Source organism: Prinia subflava, chromosome 3 (genome assembly GCF_021018805.1).
Source record: "Prinia subflava isolate CZ2003 ecotype Zambia chromosome 3, Cam_Psub_1.2, whole genome shotgun sequence".
In the NCBI taxonomy this organism is placed as follows: domain Eukaryota; kingdom Metazoa; phylum Chordata; class Aves; order Passeriformes; family Cisticolidae; genus Prinia; species Prinia subflava.
In genome coordinates this window covers 40,217,600-40,238,004 of record NC_086249.1, presented here as the reverse complement: position 1 = coordinate 40,238,004, position 20,405 = coordinate 40,217,600, and positions in this window count along the sequence as shown.

The window sequence follows — 20,405 nt, the reverse complement described above, 5'->3', positions numbered from 1 at the left end:
AGGAAATCATGCATTCTGTGTGCCTATAAATATTCACATACCCCATTTCCCTCAGCTGCTCTTTTGTCCCCTGACTGAGATATATGGATGTTCACCTGAAAAGCAAGTGCCTGGCTGTCATTATTCATGTCTGAATGCCAGCTCCAGAGCAAGGAGAAGCCAAGGCTCTTGAAACAAGCAGCCACTAGGGGAAGCTTCAAATAGCATCCAGGAACTGTACCTCTCACAGTGGCCTCCGGATGACAAGGCTGTTCCTCTCCTGAAGGCCCCAGCTGAAGAGGTGGATCAGTGTCAGGCTCAGGATTTGTCTTTGTCCTTTCTCCAGACATCACTTGTTAGTTTTATTGGCATTGTCCTAAACAAAGCTACAAAGATAAAGATATAAACCAAAGGATACTAAGGACAGCAGTGAAAGCATTATCTAGAAATACAATTCCTATTTATTTGTACCCAGAATGAGGTCTACTGCCTTCTTTTACCAAGCATGACTCAACATTATAGATGCTTTGAGATCCCTGAGAAGATGAAGTTGTTGGATGCCATCTCCCAATGTTCCCCAGAGAATAAGGAACTGTAGGCTGATTCATTTAGCTGAATACATCTTATTTGAGCATATTTACCTTCTCAAGCCTTCATTTGCTATCCCAGATTGGAATGTTAGCATTTTTTTGCTCCACTTGTCTATAAGACTCCCAGACAAATACACCAGCTAGAGACAGGTTGGGAAACGAGTTGTCAGTGCCCATCATCTTTCTGAACTTTGCCTTGCCATAGTTATGCAGTGCTGCATATTGGCTGTGCCACTTGCCTGGCATGTGTTTGATGACAGTAATCCTCTATGCTCTGCTTTTTTTCAGAACAAACACTGAAATCCATCAAATAGCTTTTTTTCACTATGCAAGGGTCTGTTTCATTTATGCATTGCTAAAGCACACCTCTAGAGTGGTAAAACACACAGTGTGCACCAAAAGTGAACACACCTAAAATAAGGTGAAGGTCCTCAGATGCTGTCCTGATTGATATGGCAGCAGTGAATGCACAAACGAATACTTGTAAATATTTGAGTTAGCTTTTGTATAGAAACAACCCCATGGAAAGAAGGATGAGATCTCAAGCTCCTAGCAGCTCAGAACAGAGATATTTCATATGTCCACTAGGTTTTCTTGCTGTGAGTAGTTAGCTCGAATTTTGCTACGGAGCAAAAAGTGTGATTAGCATGAGAAAACTTTTTTTGGATGGCACAAGAAACTCCAGTAAGATCTGAGGCAGTCCCATCAAGCACAGATATAAAGCACCGAAGAACCTTGGTTTTCAGCTTGCTATGTTTTTCAAATAGAAAATGCACCCTCATTTATCAGATCCCTTTCCATTTGCAGCATGAATTGTTGCCCTCAGTTTATTCTGTAGGTCTTCAATTTTTCAAAAGCAATTCCCTGTAAACTCTTTTTCTGCAAGAGAAAGAGAAGATGGAAAGAAAAGGACAGGCTGAGGGTGCCACACTGCTCTTTGCACTGACACACTCTCTCGTCACACTGCTTGCAACAGGCAATACAAGCAGTAATGGCTTCAGTAATCACAATGCCCCATGTTACATTGTAGCCTGGCCTCTCTCTAACAAAGTCATTTAATGCCCTGGAAAATCAGCCCAAAGATCAAGATTTTTCAGTACCTCGCACAAAAACTATTAGGTGTAATTTCTGTCACTCTCTTAAAGACATTTGCAAGAACATGCTTGAGAAGTTATTGTCCTTGAATGATCAAAACCATGTTTTCAGTATAAGGTCATATGAGATGTGAAAACACTTTCTTTTTTATAATTCATAATGACAATTTTTATGATCTTCTAATATCTTCTGTCTCCAGTACTGAGGACCCTGATCACAAAAAAACATTGACGTTAACTGCAGAATGGTCCTGGGAGGTAGAGAAGGTGTTTTGTTTCAGTTTTATAAATGTGAGTTTATAAATCTTGCAGACAGACACAATTCTTACTGTGGCACACTGAGGAGAAGAGGCCAGAAGAGGGAACAGAAATTTAGGGTGGAAGTTCACCCCAGCACTTCAAATATTAAATATCCAGTATAAAATAGGTTCTGAGAGAGCAAGGGAGAGGTTTCCCAAGCAGAGTACATCACACATTAAGATAGATGGCTGGAGCACACTGCCCAGCAAAGATGTCTCTCCCCACTGGTCCTGTCAGGAGCTGAGCCAGCCTGGACAACCAGCATTTTGACAGCTGAAGCCTGAAGTCTTCCATTTAGTACTGCCTCTTCCAAGGTGACCGTGGGAATACCTACCCATTGGGCTGCCTCCTTGTGCAGCCTAGGGCAGTCCTCCAGGCAGTTTATTTACAAAAAATGAAGCAGTAACTGTGTCACAACTGGCCATTGTGCTCCATCCTTAAATCAGAACTATTTTGCTAATCAAGATACAACTTACAGTTTCACAGAAGAAACTAATGTTCCTGAACATAACCAACATAATTATATCTATTATCTAGAATTTTCCACCAATTTGCTCTGCAGTCTCCTCTGGGCAAACCTGTGTTTATTTTTTAGGGCACAGATGGTGCTAGCCAGAAGAGAAGACCGGTACTGAAACCAAAAACAACATAAGTCACAGATCTCTGTTCCCACACAAAGAGGTTTCTTCAGTAGAGTCAAAATAGTGTTGATTTATTTGCAACAGCCTTTCCCTATCTCATGCCACGAGTCCCAAAGGAAGACAAGGAGTCATGCTGTTCTGCTTACTCATGCAGAGGAAACTAAAAACTCTTATTAAATAATAAATGCACTATGAAAGACCTAATGCCAGCCTAATCACTCTGCAAATCTTGATCTTAAGTGGCAAAAATGCCTGTGCTGCTCAGTGACAAAATCCAGCACTGAAGCCACGTGGGGATGAGGAATAGAAATGCTTTAATACATCTCATTTTCCCTTCTGCTCCAAAGCTATGGTTGCAAAGCCTGGTTTCTGCATTAGTAAGAGGTCATAGCAGTGAATCCAGAGTGGGACAGCTGGTGTTAAGGGTCTGCTGGACACATTATCCCTGTTTCAGGGAGCAATATCTCAGGTAGGTCTAGTTTTGTCCCATGGACTGAATGGGACACTGGCTGGAACACACTAAAGGCTCTCCTGAAGCACATAATTTTGTTTACTTCAAACAAGAGCAGTCCACCTTTTGAGACTGCTCCATGACCCAGAGCAAGGTAACAGAGACAGTTGGTCTGCACTAAAGCATGGATCTAGATTTACAATTTATCATTGCTTTCATGAACTTGCTGGCAAACAAAAAACTACATGACTGAAGAGCTGACTCTCTGTGGCTTAATCTATACTGCTGAGATTAGATTGTCAAAGCTACCTAACAAACAGGTAGCTCACACCCAAAAAAGGAACTACTTTCTAGGCAGCATTACACCATACTTCTAAACACCACCCTCTTTATTGGCATCTTTTACCAGAACTAACTGCATATAAGTTTGCATTTCCACACTCTGAGCTAGTATAGCTTCTTTAGCAAGAACTTTAAATTTCAATATTTCATAAACTCTGTGAAGTCTATACCATTCTGAACCAAGAAAAAAAATCCAGGAAAGAATCAAGGTGCCTAAACCTTTGCCTGGTAAACCAGAACACTGTTTATAAGCACATTTCATTCCAGCAAAACGTAATTGACCTCATACACTGCATGCCTTCTCCTTGGCAGTCTTATCTTCACTAATCGGATATTTGTGTGAGCTAGAATCTGCTCCGTGTAATACTTAAATAATCACGAAAGGAATGTGGACCAACTGTGAGAAACCTTTAATTCTCACTTCCCCTTCCCAAAATGCAGGTGCCCATAACAACATGGTGCAAAACTTTTAACGTATCTTTCCTTTGACCTGTTGTGCCCTTTAGCTGCTATTGATACGTAAGCAATTCCCTGTGTCACAATATGCACGAATTATCTCTGTGCTCTTCACAGCACTAGGTTACATGAGAAGCAGACAATGAGCCTTTTTTGATATCTGAGGTCTGGAACCAATTGAAGATACGTGTACTTGAAAACAACACTCTGCAAGGCCTCTGCCAGGACTTCTGGGTGGAACCCAGAGCTGAGATTTGGCCTCAAAAGGGCAATTGTAGAGAGACATGCTACCTTCAGTAGAAGTCATCTAAGGCTTGTCCTTTGGAGACACTAAGCACAATGAAATGTCTCAAACCCAGTCCCTCAACAGAGTTTAACTGAGGCAGGACTGGAGGAATTCCCACTTCCATAGCCACATCCATACATGCCTACACACACACTACGTATGCATGCAGTCTGGATCCACAGCACAGTGCCCTGCTCACTAGAGAGAAGCCTGCAGTCAGTTTTGAAAAGGTACAGGCAGTCCCTTCTTCGCACAAGCAGGGCTGGAAGTGCCAAGGTGGTGATGGAGAAAGTAGGAAACCAAGGCAACTTCCTTCTTCAGCTTGTGTGGTAGCAGAACAACACCTTCTGGTACTTTCTTTCATGTCTGTAAGGAAGAAAGTTAATCTGGGTGTGGTCAGTGTCCATGCCTTTCATCGGCATGATCATACTATGTGGGAAAACTCCTAAGACTCTGTAGGAGACTCCGGGAAAAATCAGAGAGCAGGTGCATTTCAGAAAATGTGGTAGTCAGGGCAGCCACCTGCAAAATGAAAACTCAGGCTCTGATGTTAATATCCAGAATCCCTTGTGGGGATTTAACAAGGTGAATAAACAGCTGAATAACTGGTAACAAGTATGCCATGCCTTTCAGAAGCTACCACCATTTTGAAGACAGACTGATCCCTGTTCCCTATCCTGGCTCACGAAGCTTGCATTTTTGCCCCCACAAGTCCTGGCACAATGCCCTTGTCCATGACTTGCAGATCCACAAAGTGCTCTGCTGGAGTTCAGGTGGAGCCAAACTCACTGAATTGTAGCACTGGTGGCCCAGGTCTCCTCAAGGACTGTGTCAGCTGTCACTCTGCAGAGGAGGACCTCTTTTGTCACTCTATGTTTGAAAGTAAACTGTTAGGGTTTCTGGGAAAAATAAACAGCTGGATGCTCAGTTCCAGCTAAGTAGTAACATTTAGCCTTTCACTGGAGCGTAACTTTGGGAACTTGAGAACATTTTATCACTAAAACTCAGGCCTTTTCAGCTGTTTCAGCAAGCTAGGCACCATGGGGAGGCAAAGGAGAAGTACTCTCTTGGACCAAATTACGTGTAGCCTTCATTCAAAGTTCTTAAATACTCTTTTGTTCCCAAAGTCTTTGAAAGTGATTCTGGGCAGGGAGTAAGCATCATGAGACTTTTTCAAACAGCATTCAGGAACTTCTCAACTGTGCCTTGATCTTATTTTACACAATGATGTCCTGTTCAAGACCCAGCCTAAATTCTGATGAGTCAAATCCCCAGCAGGAAGGCCATAAAAAATTGATCCCAGGCTTTGATCATCAGCCACGGTCTTCTGGAAAATACAGATGCAGCTCAAACAGGGTCCTGGTGTTTCCAATCTAATGACACATAAGCACATCTGGATATGGGGACAGCAGCTGCCTCATGAAATCTGGCTGACTGGTTACTTGGACAGAATAAAAATGTGATGCTTGCACTGCAATAAAATGCTTTAAATCTGAAGCTGTGTGTAGTGTTATATAGGGGATTCTTTGCTTTCTACCCTACCTTCACTACACTTCTATTTTCTCAAAATGGCTCTGCTTTTGGCTCTGAGTCCAGTTCCTTTTTTGTCTGTCATTCCCACAGTTCTACTACTCTCAGGAGGTCAGGCTAGACTGCCAGACTTTCTGGTAGTGATGCTCCTTGGAGAGCTTAATCTCACCCTCTCCCTGGCTGAGGGAATGGGCTGTTCTTCAAAATGCTGTAGTACTGAAATTTCAGAGAGGGGAATCCCCACATGGCTTATGAATAGTTACACCTAATAACACACCATGGAGCAACCCAGAGACAAGCTTAATAAATTGCTCAGGGGAAAGGAGTTCAGTGGTACCAAGCACGTATAAAAATATGCGTGAAACCTTGAATCTTTGTAAAATGCAGATTGTGAACACATGAACAGTTACTCAGATTTTCTGCCCTATTGATCTGAGCTATACTTGAATGTGGCAGAGGTATCACCTGGAATGGCATCATTTGGGGTTTCTGTAGTACTTTGTTACTGATTTACCAGCTTGAAAAATGTCATAATTGGAAGGATCAAGGCCTGAACTGGTAGCACACATTTGACTTCAGCTCCGGGCACTGCTTGTAGCTAACCAAATTTCTCACTGTTTTATGAGAAAAATACATCTTGCATTTTGTTCCAGTCTCTTTAAAAGGGAAGAGTATAAAAGAGGGTGCTTCAGGCCATGGCACTATCTTTTCTCTTCCCTTAAAACCATGACACTTTGAAGCATGGTGGGAGTTACCACATGCTCTGAAGGAGCATAAGCATGATTTCTGGGCCATCAGTGATAAATGGGCAGCAGAAGCCACTTACACATGGGGATTTTCCATAGTCCTCCACAAGTAAGGAAAAGGACTATTACAGCTGTCTTCTGCAAAAAAGACAAGTGATAAAAAGTTGTAAAAAACTGCAGAAAAAAGACAAACATGTCCCCACTGCAGATGCCCACAGCTAGTCACTGATGTCCACAGTACCAAAATTGAGGCATGAATCCCTGGGGAAAGCTGAAAAAAATAAATAAATAAATTACTCTTTCCAGTCTTATGAGCCTTGAAATGGATAAACAACAGAGTTACAAGGCCTTTCCTTCTGCCATACCCTGCTTTGTACTTCCAGGCTTGTATCTTGTGAACATTAGCACAGGTGGCTGACCCTCATACTTTTGTGTAATCCACTGATTCCAAAGATAAATATGCATATATACACATTTTACAATGATTAAGGCCACATTGAAATGATTTCAATATTTCCATGACAGTTTCATTACAGAAAATGACCATTGACTCTGCAGTTTCTGTAGAAAGGCTAAAATAAAGGTTGGGTAATGTAAAAATACATTTTACATACTCTAAAGAGCTTTTCTGTAGTCTCTATTTATCTTTTCCCATGTAATTTCTCTCATCTTCCCCAGTAAAGCTAATCTAAATAACCATAAAACCAGATTAAACCTCTTATATGGACAGTCCTATTCAGAAAGAAATAAGGCTAAATTCAATTTAATTTAAATCACTTCTAAAGTCCAAAGAAAGCAAATTATAGTAACTGAAAGTAAGTTTCATTTCACATAATAGTCTCCACTGGTTTGGGGGATTAATGTAACTTCAATAATCAATTTCAAAATCACTATGTTTAATATGGAGCATTTTCCTCAGCATCAAAATGTAGGGAGGCTCTAAATGGCAGCTACTTGTTAAAGTTCATAAGCCCTTTAGAAAGGATTGAGAATATTCTTAAAGAAATTAAAAAGAGACAGCTTCAGTTACCAGAGAACCACAAGATGAAGTCCAGCAGTTCTCCATCAGCCATTAATGATGTCCAGTATCATCAGGCACCCTGAGCTTCACCAGCAACCTGCTGACACCACGCACTGTCAAGTGATAACTGAGTGCTGGAAAACATCATTTTTAAAGCAGCATGATCACAGTGAATTTGGATGACCCGATTCTGCAGGGCTTGAAAAGGCCAGCTTTCTGAGCTCCACTCCAAACACATCCTGTCTCATAGGTCACACATTAGACTTTCATACAAGCTTAGGTTTTAGAACAGCTTTCGTGTTCCAAAAATGTTGTCACAGACATGGGACTGAACTGTTAATTTGGCAGGATATTGTTCTTTTCTAGCACTGTGACATATGGGGGTAGAGGAGGAGAAGAGATGGGAGTGAAAGGTGGTGGTTTTGCATTCTTACTCAGCTCTCTCTCTTTTTTACATAGTCATCCATTGCAATCCCTGACTCAATAAGCTTGCCAAGCTCAGGGGCCAGATGTCAATGCCTGGCTTTGACTGTAACTCTCCAACACTGGCATTTGGCTGTGCCATTGCTTTATGGATGGGCAGTCCATTACTTATTTGAAAGGAGTAAAGCTATTCCCTTTGCATCATTAGCTCTCTGCATTCAATTCAATTCAATTATTTACAAAATAGTCATTTTTTAGCCACGGAAAATTTCAAGTGGCCAAGTAACTCTATTCCTTTTTAAATGCTAGGAGACAGACAGATCAAGCATTATGTAGGTAATTGGCTTCTTCCTTAGTAATCTAAAATCACTAATCTTGTTATTGAATCCAAATAACTCAATCTGTGAGGAATTTGGAGAGCCCATCCTGGGCTGCTTTTGTGTTTGTACTGTGGATGCCTGTAAACAGTAACGAGGTGTCACAGTAACTTGTGCATGAATAGGGTCAGGCTCAGACATGGCTGTATATCAAAGCTAATTAGAAAACAAAATCCTGGATGGTATGAAAGCATTTCTCAGAAGTACTGCTCTATTTGACAGCTGCAGAAGTGTACCAGCTAATGCCACATCCTGTGGGGTGTCTCAGTTTTCTTATACAAACTTTTCACCATGAAGAGGGGCAGATGAGCTGGGCCCATAACAACGAGGTTTGAAGTTGTATTCTTTTTGTGGAGAGAATTACCTAGGTGTTTGAGATGTAGCTATGGAGCCATATATTGCTGCCCAGTGATGGGGGAGGGATGTGTGAGATGTGTCATCATTTCAGCTCTTATAAGGGAAAAATGAAAGGTATTAGTAGGAGAAAACAATGCAATTATTGTCAAGAAGAATGAATATTGCAAAGGAAAAAAATGCAACAAAAGAAAATGCATTCTAGTATTGTTTTTAAATATTCATTTCTAGGAACTAAAACTACTGTTTATTTTTATTGACTACAGTGCTTCACATTAATATTGGAAACCTCTGTATGGAATTTACTATATTTTAATTATTCTTGCCCTGCCAGGGATATTAATGTTGGGATTACCTCTGAAAAAGTATTACTATTGGTGATATATGCAAAGTTCAACAAGTTCTATGGCTCTACCAGTCTGAATTTAAACAAGCAATGGAGGAAGCATGTTGCTATCATGACATCTCTAGTTTACTACTGTTAGTAGTTGGTGTGATGGGTGTACTTGAAGCTTTACCTTTGGTCAGTGTCCTGGAACTCTTCCTTTCTCTCAGCAGCAAATCACTAAAGGGGGAAAAGCTGGGAGACTTGGCTCCATGGACTTAGATTAAGGATTTTAAAAATATCATAAAGTAATGTGTTTCATCTCTTGCACCTGTTTAGATTTCACATTCAGGCCAGTGCTTTTATTATTTAACTGTTACTGGTTGAGCTGGGCAGAATGTGTGTTTAATAGATAAAATTTTCCAGTTGTGTTAAGACAGATATGATTCATGTCCTGGCATTTTGTCCCATTGGATTTAATCTTAAAGTACTTGTACCCTCTGAAACTCCATGTATCAGGTTTGTGTGGTGAGGTTTTGCTACAGGAGCGGTTCCTGTGGGAAGGTGCCAGAAGCTTCCCCATGTCCCACAAAGGCAATGCCAGCTGGCTCCAAGACAGACCCATTGCTGCTCAAGTCCAAACCTAACAGCCCTGGTAGTAGTGCCTCTGGGGTAACAGGATTTAGAAGGGGGAAAAATAAAAAAAAAACCTGCAAAACATCAGCTGCAGCCAGAAAAAGGAGGGGGATTGTACCAGAGGAACAGACCTACAGGCACCAAGGTCAGCAAAGGAGGAGGGGGAAGAGGTGCTCCAGGCATAGGAGCTGAGATTCCCCTGCAGCCCCTGGAGGCCAACAGGGGAGCTGAGATCCACCCACAGCCCCTGGAGGAGCCCACCCAGGAACAGGTGGTTGCCTGAATAAGGCTGTGACCCCATGGGAAGTCTGCGCTGGAGCAGGCTCCTGGCAAGGGCCTGTGACTCTGGGGAAAGAGAAGTCCAGGCTGGACTAGGCTTACTGGCAGAACTTGGTTTATTTTTCATTAACCAACTTGGATTTGATTGGAAATAAGTAATTTTCCCAAGTCATGCCTGTTTTGCTCATGACAGTTACTGCTGAGTGACCTCTCCCTGCCCTCTTCTCAACCCATGAGCCTTTTGTTTTATGTTCTCTTCCCTGCCCAGCTAGGAAGGGAGTGACAGAGTGTTTTTGGTTGGCACCTGATATCCAGTCAGGATCAACCCACCACACCGAGTTACTGCAGCTGTTCAATAGACTCATTTATCTCAATAATTTAAGATATTTGGAGGTCAGAGTATCTCACAGTGAATCCCAAGGATCTTGTTTCTCTAACAACTAATCTGGCTATGGTTCTCTCAAATTTCTAGAGTTGGCAGCAGTTTCCTAAACCTGTTCCAGAGCCTATCACAGCTTTTTTTCCCTGTCAACAAGAGGCCGTTCTGCTTTCCAAGACAAGAAGGGGCAAAACTGTGATGCATGATCATACTGGCAGCTTTGCTTTAGTCTATCCAAAGTATCAGCTACTTCACTGTATTGAGCTGGAATCACTGAATGTTTTTGCTGATCTAACTTGTCAGGGAGCCTATGGCTACTACACAATGTTTGTCACTTGATGCCCAGAACTGGAATATTTTTGTGAGAGAGGCAGAGGCTGTAGAGGCAGAAACTGCAGGAAAAAAAAAAAAAAAAAAAGCAAAACCAAATGAAGCTTTCTTATGACAAACCAGTTGACAGCATTAAGCAGATATTTTTCTTTTGATAAAAAAAAAGAATTCTCTCTTCTCTCTTCTCTTTCTTGATGTGGTCAGTCTCACTGGAAACCACTTGAAAGTTGCAGAATAAAGACAACATCAGAACAGTGATACCAAGGGAGATAGTGAGGAATTTTGTTTTGTTCTGGTTTTTTCCTGATATCCCAGTGTGAATAAATAAGAGACATACTGAAGTACCCTATGGCAAATTTCACTCTAGGTTTCCTCCATGGGAAATGTGGTAAGAAAAGGATAATGAGGTTGTATTTGTTGTCAGTGATGACCTACACCATGGGAAATGTGCCTTTTCTTCAGTCCTGTTTTTGCTCCACGCTATAGCTACTCAGGCACCCAAGTGTGAAAATTCGGATCACAAATATGAGTTAAAAATCCAGGTTCCTGTATGATGTCTAGGAAAGATAATCAGTTTAAAAAAGGAGCCACAGAAGTCAGCACATTGTAAGAAGTACACCTAGTTCAACTAGAAGAAAATACAGAAACAGAGTGCCAAAAATCTTAGCCTTCTTTTGTCTTTGAGGTATGTACTTACATTTTAACTTACTTAGTTGAGAATTGATTTTACAGACTAAAATCATTGTGAAAACTGCGCTTTCTTTTAAAATATTAAAAGAAACTGAGTTTATGAGTTACTGAGTCATATGAGCCATGAGACTGCATATAAGACAAGGCAATATTGTTCACTTCTTCTACAGAAGGAAATACAGAGTCTGCTCACCAAGAGAATGGCTTAAGTCAACTGCATGCTGGGAATGTTCAAACTCACCATTCCAGGAAAGAAGCCAAACCCTGGAAGAGCACCACTTTCTACATTTACTTTTGAAGCAAGGAAGATAACAACGAGGAACAATACATTTGTTCATCCAGCCTTCTGCAGCCTCAGGCAGGGTGAAGACCCTCCAGTGTGAGATGGGATGTAACAGAGTTCCTCAAGGCAAAGAATGACTGGGTTCCAGGTCTCTGGCTCCATGGGTGGCTCTCAGCATCTGAAGTGGTGTATAAAAATCAATGGGTTGCACATCTGTGATCCAGTTGAACGTGTTTTGGTTCTTCAGAAGAATACTTACAGTATCATGGATTCAGGAATATATTTTGCAGACAGAGAGAATAAAGGCACTCCTCTGCAGCACTTGCTTCAGTTTTGGCATCTGGAGATGAACAAGTGTCTTGACTCCACCCTTCCTAGTTTCTTGCAGGCTAGCTCCAGACACTGCCCTGCTCAGACTGAGGTTTTGAGTCTCAGTCACCACAGGGTGTATTGCATGGGCCTTTAAACTTCCATTCTGGTACCAAGACATCCACTCTGCCTTTTCTCTCCTACACCTTCTCTTTTCTCTAGAAGTCAAATGATGTCTTGTATTACACATCATTTACAAAAGCACTACTTCATTTTCTATATTAACAGACTAATTTGATGAGTTAAACTAGAAAAAAGTATCTGAAGACATAGTAGAAAAAGTATAGGACATGAGGAAAATATGCAAAGAGATCATAGAAAACTGCTAGTTTAACCACTATTAACATTATTCGATATGGTGTTGGTGAAACACTGAAGAAGCCACCATGATTATCTGGAGTAAAAATTACAGCCCTTCATGAAATCCTCCACCCTGTGTGTACACCAGGAGCGTATCTGCTGATGGCCACTGAAGAGAAATTTCAGTTCTCTTTGAAATCAGCTGGATATGCTCCATTCATACAAGTATGTGAAATCATCTAGAACATTCTGCTCCTCTGCTTGGCCATCATTACAAGGTTTAATGGTACAGTTTCCTTGACAAAGCTGTAAGTTATCTTCCTCTGCATACAGCAGTTACCAGTTGTCATTAGGCAGATTATTGCTATCCAAATACCACCTCATGGCACTGTGACCAAACCTAGAAAATATGCTTACACCACCTGGGAGAATGTAGGTTGGCACTCTCTCCTTATCCCTGGAAAGAAACACCAGAAAGAACAGGTTTGTTTTTTTTTTCCCAACCATACTGTAGATGATAGTACCTACTTCCTGCTGGCTGAGGTCACACAATATTGGCCATAAAAGGATGACTAATGGGTCAGCACCCATTACGTGATGAAGGAACGTACGTACTTGTGTCCCCAATATAAGTACCCTCAGTGCTGGTACTGAGGGCATCCCCAGTGCTGTCAGAACAGCTGCACTATCCACAGTTTCTGCATGCTGTTTTCAGCACAGCAAGAGAGGACAGGCAGGTGGCCAGTCCTTTCATCCTTGTTTGTGCTGCCGGCTCTGCCTTAGCCCCACACAGCTCATGGCTGGACTAGTGACCTCTACCAACCTGGCCCAGCAGGGTGACCCTGCCAGGCTGCTGCTGTGGGCCATAAATACAGTTGACCTGTTCTGGCCTAGATAAAAAAAAAAAAAGTTAGAAGAATGAGTAAAGAGCAAGTACTGAAGATGAACAGCTTCCACAGTTTTTTAGAATGTGTTTTATTTCAACAAAGCTTTTTGTTTATTATGAAAAAGACCTTAAAAAAAAAAGATAAAGCAATAAAAACAAAAATGTGAAGTTTGAGGTTTCAATCCAGTCCTCTTCAAAACAGCCATCCAGAGCCCCTGCTGATTCCTCTCTTCACACAACTCCTACTCGGTCTTATGCTAGATGTGAACCAGTACTTGAGTGTCTTCTTGGACCTAGGCCAGGACTTGAGGTTTGAGCTGCTAAAGCCACCATGTACTTCACCTGTTCTCTAGATCTCTCTGGACTTTCTCCTGGCCACTTCTTCAAGGTCCAGGACCAAGGGAAGACTGCAGGTAGAGGCTGTTGACAGCTTTCCATCAGAAACAGGCTTTAGGACAGTGTACAGCTGCGGGCCCAATGTGTGTGTGAAGGCAGGAGAGGATGAGGGTGTAAGGGCTGGAGAGATCACAAAGGTACCTTTGGATACCTCTGTGCAGGCAGGGAATACTGGGTTGGAACCACGACACTGTTCAGATCACCTCATACTGATGAACAGAGTGTGTTCCAGATGACAGCTTCCAAACATGCAACATCTTGCAAGCAGATGAGGGCTGGGTATGAAATTCAGCTGTCCGCCAAAGGGACAACATATATGTACCTTCAGAGATTTGTTCTTTAAATCTGAAGTTTTAAAAAGCAGAAATAACTTTCCTATTTAAAAGCCAGATGGGCAGAATGAAAGTTTCTGCCCAAAGAAGAGGGGTGAGAAAATTCTTCTTGGGCCATATGAACTTATAAACTCATCAAAGAGGGTAAAATATGAATGACTAGTCATCAATACGCAAACTATTATTTAATTCAGTTGTCAAAACTGAAATACATCTTTGAAGTCTAATCATGTATAAAGCATATTGTGCCTTTGTGTGTGTATGTGTATATATATACGAAAATAAATAAAATATTTAAAAATTTTATATATGTTCATATATATTATATGAATGAAGAATTTTTTGTCTTCCTAGTCAATGTCCCATTAAGCTCAAAGTTATCAGATTATTACTTAAAAGACATAAGACCACCTCTCAAATACGTAACACCACATATTTTTCTTGATCTGAATCAAGTGCCATATAAAAACCCTAAATCAATTTTTTATCTACTTTATTACTTGGGGTAAAACATACTTCCAATATTTTTGTGTTACAAATATGTGGTGGGCTATCAGGTTCCTCTGAAATATCAACACTACAAATGTTAATTGGGATATCAGTAAAAATAGAGTAGTTCCTTTTGACATAGTGGAAGAAAATTTGGTTTATTCCAACATGAACTTTGAATAGAAATCCCAAGTAAAGAAAACTGAAATTGCATTTCAAACTACGTTTTCTCTTTTAAACTTGTGTGCTGCAGAGAAGAGTAATCTTATTTTAAGGTTCTGCTTTCAGCACCTTACAATAAACATCTTAAACCATTTTGCACTTCATCTTTTTCTTACCAAAAAAAACAACCCAAAGGCCATTGATGGAACAAGTACAATGGGTTTCATTAACATTCCTAAGAGATTCTTGAAGATTCACAAGACATCCAATGCTTTCAATCTGTGTGCAGTACCTCTTTACATGATAGCTTACTGCAATTATGTCAACATGTCTGTGAGAAAAATGTGGCTATCGCACAAAGTGTAATTGAAGAACAATCCACAAAGACAGAAATTATTCCAGGAAAAAAGGTCCCCCGAGGAGCTAGCTCAAACCCTGAATGAGCATGCTCTTCACGAAGGGTATGTTTTCCAAAATGCAGGGAAGGAGGCAGCCTTTAGGTCTAATCAGCTTCATTATGAGATGCTGAGACTCAAGCAGTACCAGAGCCTCTTTTTACAGTCAGCACAAGCACGGCACCCATCCCTAGGGAATGCAGTGATTTACACATTACCTCAGCATTACAGTCACACAAATACTGCTGTCCTTTTGCCTGCGCCTACGAGTTTCTCAGAAACATCTGTGTTCCCAGTAGGCTTCTGAGGCAACAGGGCCTTTATTGTACCACACTACTGCTTTAACTACTTCCCTTCAGTCAGGTCTGATCTTAGTTCAGAAAAATTTGGGAATCAGAAAGAGTCTTAACTCTAAAATGTCCTGTGTCCCAAGAGCTACCTAATATGAAAACATGCAAATATGAAATAATCAGTAAGGAAACAGGATTATTATCACTGTCTATAGCTATTAAAAAGCCAGAGTAAACAAGATTGAGGCTGAAAGATGCAAATTACATTTATCTATGGACCTTGATGACTAAGAAGAAAATAGAATAAAATAAATGGAACTTCTCAGCTGACACAACAATGTCTTCTTTCATGTTATTCTGCATGTCCCACTGGTCTTTCCTGCAGTCAGAAATCCCTTTGCTGGGATGTGAGTATCTTAGTGTCTCTATTCACATCTCCCAGGCACCCTTCATACTTCAGAGCATCTTAGCACTCCAGTCAATTTGCTGAGACAAATCTTTGCTGGCAGGTGCTTGTATAAGCAAGAAGTCAAAAATAATACACTTTGATACATCATTGACCAGAGAATGCTTTCCAAGGGTCAGCTCATGTTTGAATCCTTGTTCAGCTACAGTCTTCAAAAACTAAATTATCTACTTGCCTATCAGACTTCCTTGACCTGAGCCCTTGAGAAGAAGTACAGTAACATTGCACACTTACAGTTGTCTAAAACTACAAAAGTTTAGGAGTACATGCCTAGCCTTCTTCAGCTTTATGTGAGGAATTGTTAGCTATTCCTAATCACAGTTATTTCTCAATCTCATTTCCCCCACATTTTTGCTACCTCAATATTTTCTACCTTCCATAGATTCTGTATTTAGCAATACTTCCTCCAGCAACCATCACCAGGTCACCTAAGCCAATTGGAAGCCTATATTCTTCTCAGATATACAAGTAATCAACATCATGGGGTAACACCTAAAAGGCAAATCCACTCAATGATGGAACAAGTTGGATATTGGAGAGATTCTAGCAATATCTTTCCAACACCTGAAATTTAAAATGCCCCAAGCCCTTTTCCCAGAGCACTTCATTTTTCAAAATTAGCTGCACTTCAACAGCTTGAACCTATAACTCAAAGACCATTAACCTACTTCCTATGCCTTTCTGCAGGAAATTAATAGAAAGGTGTCTTCTTACATCTTACATATGTATGATTTTCCAGTGGCTTAAAAAAGATTTACTCTACAGCACCTACTAAAATAAGGTTTCACTCCTCAGCTGAGACGCTTCTTGCCAGATGATAGCTCAGACTGACACATTTTTAGTGGCTCAATATGTAGGCATATCTGAAAACTATGGGTTTAGTGCCAACAATAGATTGGCTTTTAATGAGAATAGCATTTACCAACGTCCCAGTAATTCACTTATCACATACTGTCATTAATGTACCAATAATTGTAAATTGCTTCTGCCTACAGAAGCTCTGCTCCAAGGTCCTGTGAAGTCAGCATCTTAGCCTTTATGTAGACTGTAACATCTTGCTTGGCTAGTGAATGTACTGTGTCATTTATTTTTACTGCCTCATTTGTACATAGTTCCCATTTCTTTCAGAAGCTATGTTCTGCTTTCCACGACTGAGCCATCCATCTTTATAAAAGGATAAGGATCCTTTTAAAGGATGAGTGCCTAATTCTGCACTTTATTAAGGCTGAAATACAGGCTGCCACACTGTATTCTAAAAAGCAAACAAAAGAACAAATTGAAGAGCCAAAAGATTTCAGAAGAGCTGTTTGACAGATAAAACAACTCTCTGTATCAGAACCACCGGGATTATTAAAGGTGCCTGTGGTTTCATTACCCCATGCACAGTTAGAAACTCCTTCCCTGAACTGTATACAGAGTAGAACACTCTAGAGGTCCTCATATTCTTGGGCTCAGGTGTGACAATAATTATTCAAAAAAAGAAAAGAAGAAAATTATCAGTACACTGTTCATGAGAAACACTGTGCAAATATAAATTCAGTGTTTAAATTATGTCAGGAAAATGAAGAATGTAAAGCCTTCTGAAGAGCCACAGATAAATGTGCTTGCCATGTCTGTATTGCATCAATCAGGAATGAACCCAGGTTTTTTCTAGAACTGAGGCTCAAAGACAATGCCTTGGGAAGAGGAGGCAAAAATGTCATTCTGCAGATTCAACTGAATTTTCTATGCATGTTACTGATTTTTTTTTAGAGCTTCTTTACAAAACTAACTTTATGAACTAATTAGCAACAATAGTAATGCAGAGATGACTAATCACAAGATAAAAATTTTATACGTCTAAGTGATAGTTGCACAAAACTCTCAGCAAACAACCAGTTACCTCTATGCTTTTTCATCACAGAGGAATAATACAAAACTTAAATAATCCAAGTGTATTTTCCATATCATATTTTCTCATAGAAGTGTTGAATCCATAGCCTGGAAGCAAGCAGTAGGTAGAGTTAAATTATCATTTATTTTAGATAGCCTCGCTTGGCCTCAATCTCAATTTGTTGGGAAAAACTGGAGGGGAAAACACAACCATTAGAGAAGAATTATAGTAATTTGCAAATGCAAAAGTGGGTCAAACCTGCTGCATAAATTATTCATAATGAATTGTTCATTCAGATTTATATTGGATAGATTTGAAAACACTGAAATTGAGATCAAAATTCCCGTAAAGGTGAAATTGCTTCAGCGTGTTATTGAGAATAGCTATAGTATTTTACTTTATGAAATATTGAGTTGACATTTATCTATTCTTTAGGGTTACCTGCATTACAGAACAATCCATCCATCAAAAAAACTCTAAGGACAAAATGACACAAACAGAATGTGCATTGCATTAATGGTTAGCATTTAAGAGAGGATGTCAGAGAGAACCTGACTAAAAATATCCACTAGTACTAGAAAATCACACTCCAGGCTTGAGCTTCCCCAGTAATAGGGTGCAGGGCAGTTTGGCAGGCACAGAAGCTGAATGCAAGATGCATCTCTCTTTAGGACTGACTCATCCTTTCTGCTGGCACAATCTGTTTTCCCCAGCATGCAAACATTTAATCCAGCCCCCTGGGGATGTTTGTGCTGATAAATAAACGGGCACTGTTTGGACCTCACTAACAAGCTGTCTCACTTTCACATCTGCTCTAAGTGGCACTAGACACAGGCATGGTTAGCAGAAGCCTGTTGGGTCTATCAGCCCAGATGTGTGCTCCTGCTTTACTTAGAGGTACAGCAGGGGAAGAGACAAGGAGGTCTCCAGCAGCTTCCCCTCTGCAGCCGCCTGTGCCCACCCCACAGTGGAGACGTGTCAGGGAGGAGACCCAGGCCAAGCCTTTTGGGAGCCTGCTCAGAGCAGCCTCTGCAGCACAACCACCTGGGCAAAGATGGGGCACAAGAGCCCTGCAGCAGCATCCTGCCACAGGAACTCATCCTCCAACAGCACTTGGATCCTTTCAGGGAAGCACAAACTTGGATAAGATGTCTTGTTTTTCCTAATTGATTCTTGGCACTTGCCTTGGTTTAACAGGCAGGTCATGGGAAATTTTCCTTCTCTCAAGACAAGTTTGTCCTTGACAGAACTGCACTGACTGGAACAGTTACATCAGGGATGGATCTGGCCAATTATCTTTTTGATTTGGGTAAACATGCTGTAGCTGCTTTAGCATCATTTGCTCAGATAATCAATACACACAGCAGACACAGAAATGAAGGCACACCCATTGCAGAACTCCACTGGACACAGCTGAGGAAATAGGCTATGATGTAGGCAAAACTACACAAATCCTATAACTTGAAAATGCATAGTGTGTCTCTCTCAGCAAAGGACTGTTCCTGGCTTTGATCACATATATGCCCAACAGAACCCTTTTTAAATGCTCATGACTCCCACTCTCATTTTTTTCAGTACTATTGGTTCAAAAGAGAAGTACCTTTAGTACTTAATAGCGTGCAGGATTACACAGCATTAGAAAGATGACCTTTTTATTCTTCTCTGCAAGTTACACGAAGTGCTTGTAAAACATGCTGAGCATTGCTCTCTGGGCTGCTGAGTGGCAGAGAAATTTTAGCAGCTGAAAAGAAAAGGTGCAGGTTAGGTAACTATTTTAAGAGGGGTTTTTTCCCAGTCTTTTCTAGTAGCTGCTGACAATTTATTTATTGTACGTTTGGGAAAAGTGGTCTGTTGAAAATTCCTCACTTCATGCATCATTTGAGGGGAGAGATGCTTTATTTTGTAAATGTTAAAACTTTGCATAATATTGTTGCATAGTACTAGGTGTAGTACTACAGGTGTAGTACTAGGTGAGGACCTAGTACTACACCCGCCATCCACTCTGAACTCTGCTTTAGAAGTGCCACCTGGTCTTGTATGCCTTGTGCACATGAGGCTTGGGTCAGAGTGGTTGCCCTGCCTGGGTTTGGGTGGTGTCTGGGTCTCTCCAAAAGGATGATCCCCTGGCTACCCTGGGATCAGTGCTGAATACCTTTATCTCTCTTTTGCTACAGCAACCACCAGTGACTTTTTTTTTAAAGCCCACTCTGTTGGCACTGACACCTGCAGAAACACGAGGGTAAAGGCAAACTATCCACAGATGCATCTACAAGGTTCAAACCCATGTAAACCATGGCTGGATTACAAGAGACAGACAAACCTATGGCTAAAAGAACAGAAATAAGTTCAGAGAATTCCTACTTATCTTGCCCTCTCACATCTTCCAGAACTTCCTCACCAAGAACATTCTAGTTCTCAAGATCTCCATCTGGACATGAACAGCATTTTTTTACTTCTCTCCTACCTCATTAATTAGAGTTCAACCAGTGGAAAAGCAATTTCTTGGCTGATTTGGTGACTTAATTTCCCAAGGTATCACCAAGAACAAGTTACTAGCTCCTAACAGCTATTCTTTGCTGAGATTTGAAGTTTTGTCCCAGATTGGAGGTTAAAAAAAAATAAAGAGACGTGATGGGGCAGACATGCAAACAGTTAAATGGTCTTTAACTCATGGAAACATTTGGGGAATAGTTGTTTGATGGGGATGTAGGCAGATGTGCACTGAATAGTCACAACTAGATTACCTTCTCAGCAGAAAGAAAACGGCATTATCAGCATCTTATCTTCCTCAGGTCCTCACTCTTCAAGACACTCCTGGTTTATCACTTCTGCCTGTTAAAAGTGTTCTATCCATGTGAGCCTCCCAGCAAGTGCAATGTTATGTTACCGAAGAGGATGCAAGGGTTGCATTGAACCTGGTCTCCTCTCATCTCAC